This window comes from Prionailurus bengalensis, chromosome B3, assembly GCF_016509475.1.
Source record: "Prionailurus bengalensis isolate Pbe53 chromosome B3, Fcat_Pben_1.1_paternal_pri, whole genome shotgun sequence".
Taxonomy (NCBI): Eukaryota; Metazoa; Chordata; class Mammalia; order Carnivora; family Felidae; genus Prionailurus; species Prionailurus bengalensis.
Genome location: NC_057355.1, coordinates 69,080,937 through 69,093,563, shown reverse-complemented (window position 1 = coordinate 69,093,563; position 12,627 = coordinate 69,080,937). Strand labels below are relative to the sequence as shown.

Sequence of the window (12,627 nt, the reverse complement as noted above, 5' to 3'; positions counted from 1 at the left end):
CCTGCTACGTTCAATCTAGAATTGAAGAGGAAATAGCATTTGAGACCAGTGAGTCCATGGACCAGTAAAAATTGAGAGAAAATGTTCTGCAGTACCAGGAGATGGCTGGTTTTTTATGTTGCTGTTTGAGCACATTAAAAATCCAACTGCTGGGGTGCCTGGGTGGCTCAGTCAGTTAAGTATCTGCCTCTTGACTTCAGCTCTGGTCATGATCTCATGGTTTGTGAGTTCAAGCCCAGAGATGGGCTCTGCGCTGAAAGGGCAGAGCCTGCTTTGGATTCTCTCTCTCTCCCTTACTCTCTGCCCCTCCCCTGCTGGTGCTCTATCTCTCTCAAAAATAAATAAATAAATAAATAAATAAATAAATAAATAAATAAATAAATAAACAAACATGTAAAAAAATCCAACTGCTAATGCCCATGACCATTGTTTTATAAAAGATAAGGCCATTTTAACATAACAGTAGAAAGGACAAGTCTTAGAATTAAAAATAAACAAATTTGACTTTTTTAATAACTCACTACATAATGTGTCTCTATCTCTCTCTCCTTCCCTCCTTCCTTTGCTCTGAAGGAGATGAAAACATCATCAGAGATCAGTACTGGTTTGAGAATCACCAATAAAGGCAATCTCATTTTAGGATGAGGAAACTGAGGCTCTCTGAGGTAAACTAAAGTAATGAAAGCTGGGACTAAAGCCCAGATATCCTGGCTCCTCATCTAGTATTTATTTTCTCTGACTTCTTTGTAATGGAATTCAGGGTAATGGCCCAGAGGTACAGCAAGATCCTGGAGTATCTTCTTAATCATCAAATATAATTATGCTATCTTCTATCAAGTTGTGATATTAAGTGCTATGGTCTAATTCTTTTAAAAAGCAACAATACATGTGAGGAGATTCTCTAGTGACTAGTTAAAGAACTTGTTCCCTAAGGGATTATTCAGTAGTCTTTAAAGCCAATAACAACAAACAAATAAAAAAAAGAAAAAAGAAACCAGAAAGTTAAAATTGAGGTCACTCATAAAGATTCCTCATTAAACATTTATTATACATTTAAACAGAAGTTTGGGGACTGGTGGAGCCCATATGTTGTGGTGATTCTAGAATACCCTTCACAAAAGTAAAAGATTGATTCACTAAATTGCATGACTTACACACTGCATTTCTCATTTTCCATACCCTTCTTCTTCTTAGTTTCTACCTCTACATTCTAGTCTCTGGCCTCAAAGGTTAGGAGACACATCCTGAGCACTACATTTTCATTTTGGTCCTTGTTCTCCAAGTTGACCCTTGAGGTATTTCGCCCTGTTGATTAGTTACTATTGCTTGGGACTACTGACATCCTTGGGGCCCATTCTTGGGGAGTACCATCCTGGCTCTCCTTCTACGTCTCTGCCTCCCTTGACGACTTCCCTTCCTCATTCTGACATCAGACATCGACATTCCCTAAGATTCCATCCTTAGACTTTCATTCTCCATCAGCTCCATTTTTCTCCTCTCCTATGACTCCCACCTCACCCACCACCACTTCTAAGCCCACATCATTTTATCAACTCTTCCAAGTTCCAAAGTCACTTTCCTAACTATGTGCTGAATATTTCCAACTGTGTGTCACCATTTCTTCAAACACAACATGACTAGAACAGAATTCATTACACAAGTTAGGGCCTTCTCTACTAACCTTCCTTCTCCACACCACCTGACTTCTTCTCCTGACTTGTCTCTCTCTCCCTCTCTCTCCCTATCTCTCCCTCCCCCCTCCCCCCTCCCTGTTACAGGTACCATTCAGGAGCAATTCCTGGGAACAGCGGCACCGGCAAGGGAACCAGCAGAAATGATGAGTGCCACTCGGTCAAGATACGAGGACACACTGCTTCTCCCTGTTGCACTGCCCCTCCTCTGGCCTCCAAACTGAGCTCGGTATTGGAAGAAACAAGTAACATCTCCAGTAAAAAGTCACCTCTAAGTTGTCCAGACTTAAAACATTTAAAAGCAAAGACAGGATTTAGGAGTTAATGAAAGAAAAGGAGTTTTGCCAAGGACTTCCGGAGGAAGCTGTGATTCTTACTCAGTGGGCAGCATATCTACCTGGATCAACAAATTTCACTCTCTTCATCAGGGAAACCTGTGCTTTGAGTCCTGCCACCAACACATATTAACTTTGTAAACTCAGGTAATACAATTAACGTTGCCTTGCCTCCAGTTCCTTATATGCAAAATGAAAATTAAATGAATAAAAAAGTTAATAGGGTGGCTGAAGGATTGAAGGAGTCAATATCTGTAAAGCTTTTAGAATCATGATCGGTAATGAACAGATGCTGAGTTCATGTCTGGTTTCCCCAGAAGCAGACCCTGAGACAAGGATTTGGGAGATGATCCCTGGAAATACTTATAATGGGGAAGTGAGGCAGGGAAGGGAAGGGAAAGCCATCAAGAGGTAAGTTATCAAACCAGTTACCACTATGAGAAAGTGGAGCCTGATCTAATAAGTGAACTCTGGGAGCCCGTGAGGAACACCCAGCTCAGAGTCACCCCCAGAATGATAAGGAAGCTGGGGTATTTTCATACCATCTCTAGTCAGTGGTTGAAGGCTGTTCACAGGGGTGTGACTTCTCTGGTCCTTCCACCTGCTCTGGCTGCCAGAGAAAGCCCTCAGGCATTTGGAAACCTGGCTGGCAAGTACCCCACAGTGGTAGGGCCCAAGGAGATACATGAGGACCTTGTCTGTGCTCAATAAATATATTATCATCATCATCACTGAAGTCAGAAGGCCAAACAGATGAAAGCCAGGTTCTTCTGGCTGAAGCTGACTGGAGGGAGAAGAGATTATGGGCCCAGGATTTGGCACTGGGAAGCCAGTTCTCTCATCCTAGTTGACGTACCTGAATCATCCCTACGGAATCTCAAAGATCCACATAGTTTTTGATCACAGTTCATAGCCTACTACTGGGAATGAATGGAAGAAGGTAAAAATCCACTTCTATCCTCAAGGAACTGCAACTTAGTTTTAGAGACAAACTATAAGCTTAGGACTATAACGTAATTGACAAAGGAGGTTAGGACTTACTAAGTGTCCAGTAAATTGGAGCGGAAGTTGTTTGGAGAAGTGAGATTGCAATTGGCTGGGACAATCAGAATAGGCTCCATTGATTGGATTACATAGGATTAAACTAAGCCTTATAGGATGATTAGTTTTCAATTAAAAGAACACAGCCATGGTAGAATTTCCAGGAGGTAGCAATAAACTGATTGAGTCCAAGAGTTTCCCTGATCTAGATGCTGGCTGTCAATGGTGAAGGCCTGGGGGCCAGGCCCCCTGCTTAACACAATCCCTCAGTTATCCTGCAATTGCAAAGTGATTTTGCTAGTGGTGATGCCCATCTCCTAAAACTACCACTCCCAGGCAGATATAGCTTTCAATCTCTCAAATGCTTCACTGACCATGCATTTTAAACACTGTGTCTAATATCATAATAATAGCTACAACAACTTTGTGAGGTAGGTGTTTTTGTCACCATTTTAGAGGTGAGGAGGCTAAACTTGGATTGGCACCCTAGTGTATCTGATTTCAAATCTAGACCAAATCACTATGCTTTGATGCCTACGGTTCAAGCAAAGAAAAAGAGCTCTTAATTGCTTTAAATTTGGGGTCATCAAATCAGATCTTGCACACTGATCCCAAGCACTTGTATTTATAGGCTGTCTAGTCTCCCTTAGTGTCAACACAGCTATGAGAACTCTTTCTAAGGCTACATTTATCCCAGCAGCTGCTGCAAGCTTATGGAAAACAAATTGGGAAGGGACAAAAGGGAATAAATTGAAATCCATTTGAGTGACAGCTTTCTTACTGTGGCCAACAGATGGTGCATTTGTGGCATTCTTGGATCTCTAGGAGTGGAAGAATTCCTTGAGATCGGAGTTCAGCCCCATTTCTGCAAAATTGCAACCCTTATTTAGTACCCAACATTCCATCTGTCCCCATTTGGCAGGTTTTTTTTAAATCAAAGGTATTCATTACTTGAAGCTCCCTTTTGCTATAACAGGTATGTTAGATACATTCATTCATTCCTAATAAGACAGCTTAGAGAGGTAGAGAGGGTAAAATATTATCCTTCATCTACATGTAAGAAAAGGGAGATGATCAATAATGACCCTTTAATTTGGTCTTTCGTTTTGCAGACACCCCGCTCCACCCACCCCAGTCAACATCCTCAGAGAAAAGGCTCTTCAAGATTCTGGAATTGATCACAGCAGATGCAGCCTTTGCTCAGGATTTTTTTAAGTGATGGCTCACCAATCCCTGAAACCAGAGGTGTTCTCCACGTTTCAGCAGATAACTCCATGACCAGGTGTTTAAAATCCTGGGGTAATATCGCATCATGATGAAAGGAATCAAATATGAAAAGAAGGCTGTGGAAGACATTTCCCAAATACTTCAGATCTTGTAGGATATTCTGGGCTCGGTGAGGCACTGGGCTCCCTGGGACCACCTGTGTATGTGGACGTGCTATTCCAAATTTAGAAATGCATGAAGCTAGCAGGAGCTTGGGAAGTTAACATTGAAAATTTAAGGCCAGCTCCCTAAGGGACAGCAATTAGTCTCAATTGCCTGATGGTGACAATGCATGTTTCTCTAGAGGAATATACACAGTGATCCTTCCCTAAACTTATGATGATGATGATGATGATGATGATGATGATAGAAAAAGTAGCAGTAGCCAGCTAACACTTATTGTGTGCTAGGCACTCTTTGGCTGTTTATATATATTAAATCATTTAGACTGAGAGTAGTTCTACGCAGTCAGTATTATTCTTATTGTCTACATTTTACAAATCAGTTAGCTGAGACATAGAGTTCAAGTTACTTGCTCAAGGTCACAAAGCTAATAAATGGTAGCATTTAAACTCAGGTAACTTAGTTACCCGTTACAGTGTAACAAATTATCCCAAAACTTGGTGACTTAAAATGATACTTATTATCTCATAGTTCTGTGATGCGGGAATCCTAATTTGGCTTAGCAAGATCTTCTGACTCAAGGTCTCTCACAGGCTGCATTCAGGATGTAAGCAAGGCAGCTAGTACCGAGGCTTTACAAGAGAAGGCTCCACTCCCAACATCTCATATATTCATTGGCAGGTTTCAGTTCTTGGTGGGTTGTCAGACTGATGCTTTAGCTCCTTTGTGAGGAGTTCCTTGCCCTGAATTCCTTGCACATGGGCTTCTCCATAGGGAAGCTTATAACATGATAGCTTGCCTCATTAGAACAAGTAAACAAAAAGATTCAGAGAGAGATTGAAAAGTGCTACCAAGATGGAAGTCACAGTTTCTTATCACCTAATCACAGAAGTGACAACCCATCACTGCCATATTCTGTTAATTAAAAGTGAGTTACCAAGTCCAACTCATACTCAGGAGTAGATAATACAAAATTCGTGAATGCAGAGGGCAGGATCACTAGGGGCCATCTTAAAGGATGCCTCCCACACAGTCGGATATGACCTTAACCAAGAGAGGAGAGAGCTCACACATTTTCTCTATGGTTAAATTGAGAAGACCTCAATCTATCTCAACAAAGAGTATAAGAGTGTAGGGCTGGGGAAGTTCTAGCCCAGAGGCCAGCTCTAGCCAGGATCTAGAGTTAATTGGTTTCAAATCACTTGAGCCTCTAGAGTTATATTTCCTTCCCTGGAAATCTCTCATAGCTATGGCATTAACTCTAAGTGTGAGGAAAATGAGAGTTGTGAATCATAATTATTTTTTTTAATTCCTACTTTAAAGTTAGCAAGGAGAACAGCTTACCTCAGGAAGTCACTCTTCCCTCCTCCGCCTCTTGTCCTTTGTCTTTCCCTCTATGATTTTGTATGTCTCCCTGTGGTATGTTTTGTATGTCTCCACTTTCATACTGGTCTCTCCTCCAGTCCTGTCCCACTGGACCAGCTTTCTCTTCCTATCTTCTTATTGCTCTGTACTTCTCTCTATCCTTGATCCTTCTCAGTCTCTAGGTTGTGTTTATATTTTAATTTATAAAAAGATTTTAGGTTGGGGGGGGGCAGCCCTGGGTGGCTCAGTCAGTTAAGCATCCAACTTCAGCTCAAGTCATGATCTCCCAGTCCATGGGTTCGAGCTCCACGTTGGGCTCAGTCCTGACAGCTCAGAGCCTGGAGCCTGCTTTGGATTCTCTGTCTCCCACTTTCTCTGCTCCTCCCCTGCTTGCACTCTGTCTCTCTCTAAAATAAACATTAAAAAAATTTTTAATAAGAGAATTATAAAAAAAGTTTTTAGGAAGGAAAAGTCCATCAAACAAATTCACAATAAGGTGGTATCATGGTCAGTTTTTTGTGTCAACTTGCCTAGGTGATAGTACCCAGTTGTTTAATCAAACACTAATCCAGGGTGTTGTTGTGAAGGCATTTTGCAGATGTGACTGAGATCTACAATCAGTTGACTGTATGTAAAGGAGATTATCCTGGATAATCTGAGAAGGTCTGATGCAATCTGTTGAAACAGATTTCCTAGCAGAAGAAATTTTGCCTGTGGTCTGTAACACTAGCTCTTGCCTGAGAGTTTCCAGCTTTCTTGTCCTGACAGTGTGCCCTACAGATTTAGGACTTGCCTAGCTCCCACAAGTACATAAATCAATCTTTCAATGCATTTATATAAATATGTGTATATTTATTTATTTGAGTGCATGCACACATGCACAAGCAAGGGAAGGACAGAGGGAGAGAGAGAGAAGGAGAGAGAGAATCTTAAGCAGTCTTCATGCTCAGCAAGGAGCCCAACTGGGGGCTCAACCCTGGGATCATGACCTGAGCCAAAATTAAGAGTTGGACACTCAACTAACTGAGTGACCCAGGCACCCGTATGATATTTATTAATATAAATATATATGCGTATATATATGTATGTGCATATATGCATGTATGTGTGTATAAATTTAAATCTAAATCTAAGATATGTAAAGAAATACAGAACATACTGATTCTTTTTGTCTGGCAGGATCCTGAATGACATAGGTGGGAATGTCCAAGAGTTCTGATAACGATCTTTATAGCAGTTGGGAGAGGGAAGTATAAAAGAATTGAATAGCTCAGAGAAGTGAATTTTCATGTTAAAAGAAGAATCGAGTAACTTTAAGAAATGAATTTTCAGAGGTACTTTTTTTTCTAGATGAAAATTATGGATGTCCCTCAAGTAATACCATGCTGGCCACCACTATGGCCTGAAATAGTCCTCAATAATATCCTCTTCAGATTTTTCCAGCCATTCTTCCTGTCCCATCAAAACTTAACTTGTCATGTTTTCCATTCTCTTAGGGAACTCTTTGCTAGAAGTGTTCTATTATTCTGTTTGATTCACATTTATGTTCCTAGCTCTGAGTCTTGCACATTTATGCCACTTAATATAGGTTTATTTAAAGGATGATTGATGAGGGGTGCCTGGGTGGCTCAGTCGGTTAAGCATCCGACTTCAGCTCGGGTCATGATCTCACGGTCCGTGAGTTCAAGCCCCACGTTGGGCTCTGTGCTGACAGCTCAGAGCCTGGAGCCTATTTCAGATTCTGTGTCTCCCTCTCTCTGACCCTCCCCCATTCATGCTCTGTCTCTCTCTGTCTCAAAAATAAATAAACATTAAAAAAATTTTTAAGGATGATTGATTGATGAATTTACATGTAAACAGGAGCATTCAATGTCTTTTTTTTTTTGCTTTATTTATATTTTAAAATTTTATTTTAATTCCAGCATGGTTGATGTACTGTGTTATATTAGTTTCAGGTGTATATTGAATCTCTTGGCCTAGGAAGCGTTAGTGAAAGGGAACTACTTTGAGGCAGGAGCACCTATAGTTGATTCTTAAATCCTTTAACTTGGGTATCTGCCTAATTGGCTACACACAGTTATACTACATTTCTGTGTCTGTACCCAAACGTGGTCTCAGACAGACGCTAAGCCAGGCAAGCCACCTGTGCCCATACTCTACATAAAGATCACTGATCTCAAAGTGTGGTCTGAGGACCCCTAGAGGGTCCCAAAATACTTTCACGGGGTCTGCTAGGTCCTCCTTTTCCAGCTACATAGCTGTATAAGACTGTATTTTCTTCATATACTTCAATCAAGACAACATATCACAACAGATTACAAACGAAGAAGCAGACACAAGAATCATGTTCTCTTCTACTAAGTCATCCATACATTACAGAGATTTGAAAAAATGTAAAACAATGCCATTTTTCTCACTAATTTGGGGGGAAATGTAGTTATTTTTCATAAAATATGCTACACGCAATGAGGATATTATTGTTACTTCAAAATAACTATAGATTTAATAACTTTAAAATTCTATGTTTTAATTTCTAATATGATCATCAGACATCATCTACATAAACAAAAGCTCTTTGCGTCTTCAATTTTTAAGAGTGTGAGGAAGAATCTGGGGCACCTGGGTGGCTCAGTCAGTTAAGGGTCTGTCTTTAGCCGATGTCATGATCTCACAGTTTGTGAGCTTGAGCCCTGCATCAGTCTCTGTGCTGATAGCTTAGAGCCTGGAGAGGTTTCAGATTCTGTGTCTCCTTCTCTCTTTGTTCCCCCCCCACCCTGCTCTCACTTTCTCTCTGTCTCTCTCAAAAATAAATAAAGTATCCAAAAAAGTTAAAAAAAAAAGAGTATAAGGAATCCTAAAACCTTAAAAATGCTTAAGAAACTGTCGCTAAGGATCATTAATTATGTTTCTTCTGGACCATGAAGCACAATGTGCCTCTAGGGGTGACTGGTTGCCCTAGGAATTGGGAACAATTTAGAGTGACATGCAACCTCAAGTCCGTCCCATTTGCTAGTCGCCAAACCCACATCAGAGGTCATTTTCATATTCCTTATGCTCTTCTACAGAGCCCAGCAGGACCATGAGCACACAAAACACACTCTGTAAAGTTTACTGACTGATATTTATTAATCTTCAGTTCTGCAAGAAGTATTAATTTAGAATAAGGAGATATCTGCCACATCGCTCAAGAAGCGTACTGTCAATCTCAAGGGCTAGAACCCAAACAGTTTGGGAGACCTGGAGCCTGGAGCTTTTCCTTATTAGCCCATGGAGTCACTGATTCCAGGAGATTCTGATGTTTTCCTTTGGTTAGAGAAACAGGCAGGATAGGATTGCAGCTTTATAGCCTGGGATCTTAGAGGAACTATGGATAAGTGACTGGCAGTACAGAACTCAAGGTACTACTTGTACACATGTTCTATTTGAGTACAGCCTTTAAGTCCAGACTAGAGTATGGTTCCAAGCACTGAGTCAGAGCTCATCTTACTGGCTGTGAGATTTGGAGCAAATTTCCTATTTGCTCTGTCAGCCTCAGTTTCCCTATCTGTATAATGGGAATAATAGTAATACGACTTGAAATGGTTGTGGTCAAAATTAAATGATGTGATGTATAGCAAGTCCTTATCATGGGTGCCCAGCACAACAAAAGACCTACAAAATATGGCTAACTACTATTATATAGCTAATATTTCTTTGTATTAGGCAGAAAAGCAGGGCTGGGAAAGGGACTTTCTGTTCTTATTTGGTAGTTAATATTTAATATGCTAAGCACTAGAGAGACCTATTGTTTCCCGAAGTCCTTGCTGAGAATGGGAAAGGAAAAAACAGATCTTGTTTTGTTTCTTTTTCATTCTCAGAAAAAGCCCGAAGTTGGAGGAAAAGGAGGAAGGGGAGGTCGACCACTCATTTACTAAAGAAAACGTGCTTCCACTTTGACCTGCTGTGTATGAATTTGCAAAATCCCCCTTCATTCCAGCAAGATCCAATTTGTGCTTGAATAGGCGCTTCTCTGGCTGGAGCAGAAAGGGCATGGGTTTGACCGGGCACTGTGTCTGTTTGCTATGGGTCCTTGGGCTGCTGACTAAGTCTTGGGACAGAGTTTGTTTTCAGGTCTGGAGCCAGGAAAACATACCCCTTGATGCGCACATATTTGCAGTGTGACACATGGCTTGGAAGCCTATCACATAGACTGGAGCGGCCGCCTGATTTGTTTCCCAGGAAAGATTGTCTTCATGAGATATTATTAGGGATGAGTGCTGTGTGCGATGTGCACCGGCCGAGGACAGTAGCCACCTAACTTCAAAGGCTCCCCCCCTCTCAGGCCCCTGCAAGCTGGGCTGTGCCAGCCATAGGCCCAAAAAAGATCTTTCAGCAGGGAGGGGGCTGTGAATTGCCCAGTAGCTGCATTTGAGAATCAAAGGGCAGATTTCAGGGAGTGATAGGATGTTTGTCTGGAGAAGGGCTTGGGGACTGCTTTCATGTGCCGCTGAAGGAACAGAGCAGCATGAATTCTGATTGAATGGTTGGCTCTGGTATATGCTTGAATTAAAACCAAAGTAAACAAGAAAACACCTGCCACTTAACCAGTGATGCACTTGGCACCACAAGAGGCAGACTAATGCAGGGGGTTGGGACAAGAGTGTGCTGAAAATGTCTTGGACCAATCCACTTGTTCTAGAAGATGGTGCCAAAATGCTAGAAAAGTTCTTCTGCAAAGAAGCTAAAAAGAATGCAGAGTATTTCACCAGAAGAGCAAAATGCCCAGGAAAGGGTATAACAAAACGTTTTGTTTCATAGGCTGTTTCCATTACTAGCTGACAAAGAAGGAGGAAATGGCTTTCTACTTGTCTGGTAGGAATTTGGGTAAGACTATCAGAACTCTTGCTGTAACAACAGTGGGGAGGGAAACAGGGAAGCTAATGGAACACGTGCTTCAGTGAATTTTTTTTCCCCAGTAAGCTCTACACTCAATGTGGGGCTTGAACTCACAACCCTGAAATCAAGCCTGCCTCTACGGACAGGCTCCCCACCCCACCTGGGGGCCTGTATGTTAGGAACGGTGCAGGGCCACCTACAATTCCACGCAGCGAGTTTCAAACACTGTCATGAGTTATTTTCTACATAATCTTTTTACCTAAAGAAGCACTTCTGTTATGTTATTACCTCCGACAGCAATGAGGCAATAGCGGGGATTAAAAATAATCACGATGAGAAATAAAATGTCACACACGTAGTGAACAGTAAATAAGTTCTTAATGAATGAAACTGGATTTTTAGAAACAATGAAGTACGAACAGGAAAAAGTGGGAGATTGTGGGCATGCTTATTTTAATTTTCTAAGTATATGTTCTTGTTCTAAATATATGTTTTCAGCAATTTGGAGCTCACTCCAGATTCTAAATCGCCCTTCCTGAGATTCACACCTCTACAAAATTAGGTTAGGTCGCCCTCTGGTGGCATGGAGCTAATCTTTCTTGTCACAAAGTATTCTGTTCTACAACGCTTTCACATAGAACAAACACAAACTCACAACTTTGCAGAACGAAGAAATCATAAGCATCTAATTATGGTTCCTGTTTAATTTCTTGCAAAGAGTTCAAAAAGCAATTTGGGATCTTGAAGAACTTAAGGAATATTTACTGCACTACTATATCAAAAGAGGTGTCTTTAATAGGGATTCTGTATTACTGAGATTAATTGAACGACTATGTTCAAAAGAAAAGAAAAAAATTTAGTAATAGAGTTTCAGTAATTGTCCAAGCAACAAGATTAATCAATAAACATTATTCTAATCTTGATAATCTAATCATTATCTGGCTGTGTGTTTTTGGATTTCACTAGATACCCCAATAGTCTTAAAACAAATTTCCTGTTATTTTTCTGAAACCACCTCCAACATAACTTGCAACCCAAATATTAATGAAATTAATATTAACTCAATATTAATTCTCTCCAGGAGACTGTAATCAGCATAGACTCAATAATATGTACATACACAATATAAAGATAATTATAAAAATAGCAAATGCATAGGGAAATTTTCCTCTGATTATTTGGAAGACACTGGGAAATATGGCAGAAGTAAGCATTGAGGTTAACATGTTATGGGCACTGCTATGAGGAAAGAGCCTCACAGCTAATTTCAAGCTCAGATTTTGGAGAAAGAGTCTGTGATGAAATGAATCCAGTTTTGGTCAGGGACTCACACAGGTCTATATAACTGGAGCTGTGAATAGGGTGCGGAGGATGGGTGTGGGGGCAGATAACTCAAAAGATGTCCAGGACAAGCACAAACTCATATCACTCTTAAAAAATTGAATTACCTCTTGCTTTGACTCTTTTTTTTTTTTTTAATTTTTTAACATTTATTTTTGAGAGACAGAGAGAGACAGAGTGCACATGGGGGAGGGGCAGAGAGAGAGGGAGATAGAATCTGAAGCAGGCTCCAGGCTCTGAGCTGTCAGCACAGAGCCCGAAGTGGGGCCTGAACCCACCAACAGTGAGATCATGACCTGAGCTGAAGTCGGACACTTAACCGACTGAGCCACTCAGGCACCCCTTGCTTTGACTCTTAATAAGAATGTGTTTATGCTATTGTTGTTGATAATTAATGAAGTACATATTTTTCATTTATCTCATTGAATTTAGGTAATATAACTAAAGCTATATTATTCAGTTAATATGTTCTAACCCATGCCACAAAAAGGTTTTATGGCCCTATAAAGATTTCTTACAAGGAATGTGGCATAGTCTAAAAAAAAATTAATCTAAGATAAAAATGCATCTGAGCCTTAAATGTCTGCTAT

General features: G+C 40.7%; 1 long non-coding RNA gene across 1 annotated transcript; it reads left to right on the top strand.

Annotated features, from left to right (window-relative positions):
• The first annotated feature begins 1,471 nt into the window (after positions 1-1,471).
• On the top strand, positions 1,472-4,666 carry LOC122467853. The gene is made up of 2 exons (XR_006293096.1): positions 1,472-2,173; positions 4,180-4,666. It is a non-coding gene; the product is annotated as an uncharacterized LOC122467853 (long non-coding RNA).
• The last annotated feature ends 7,961 nt before the right edge of the window (positions 4,667-12,627 follow it).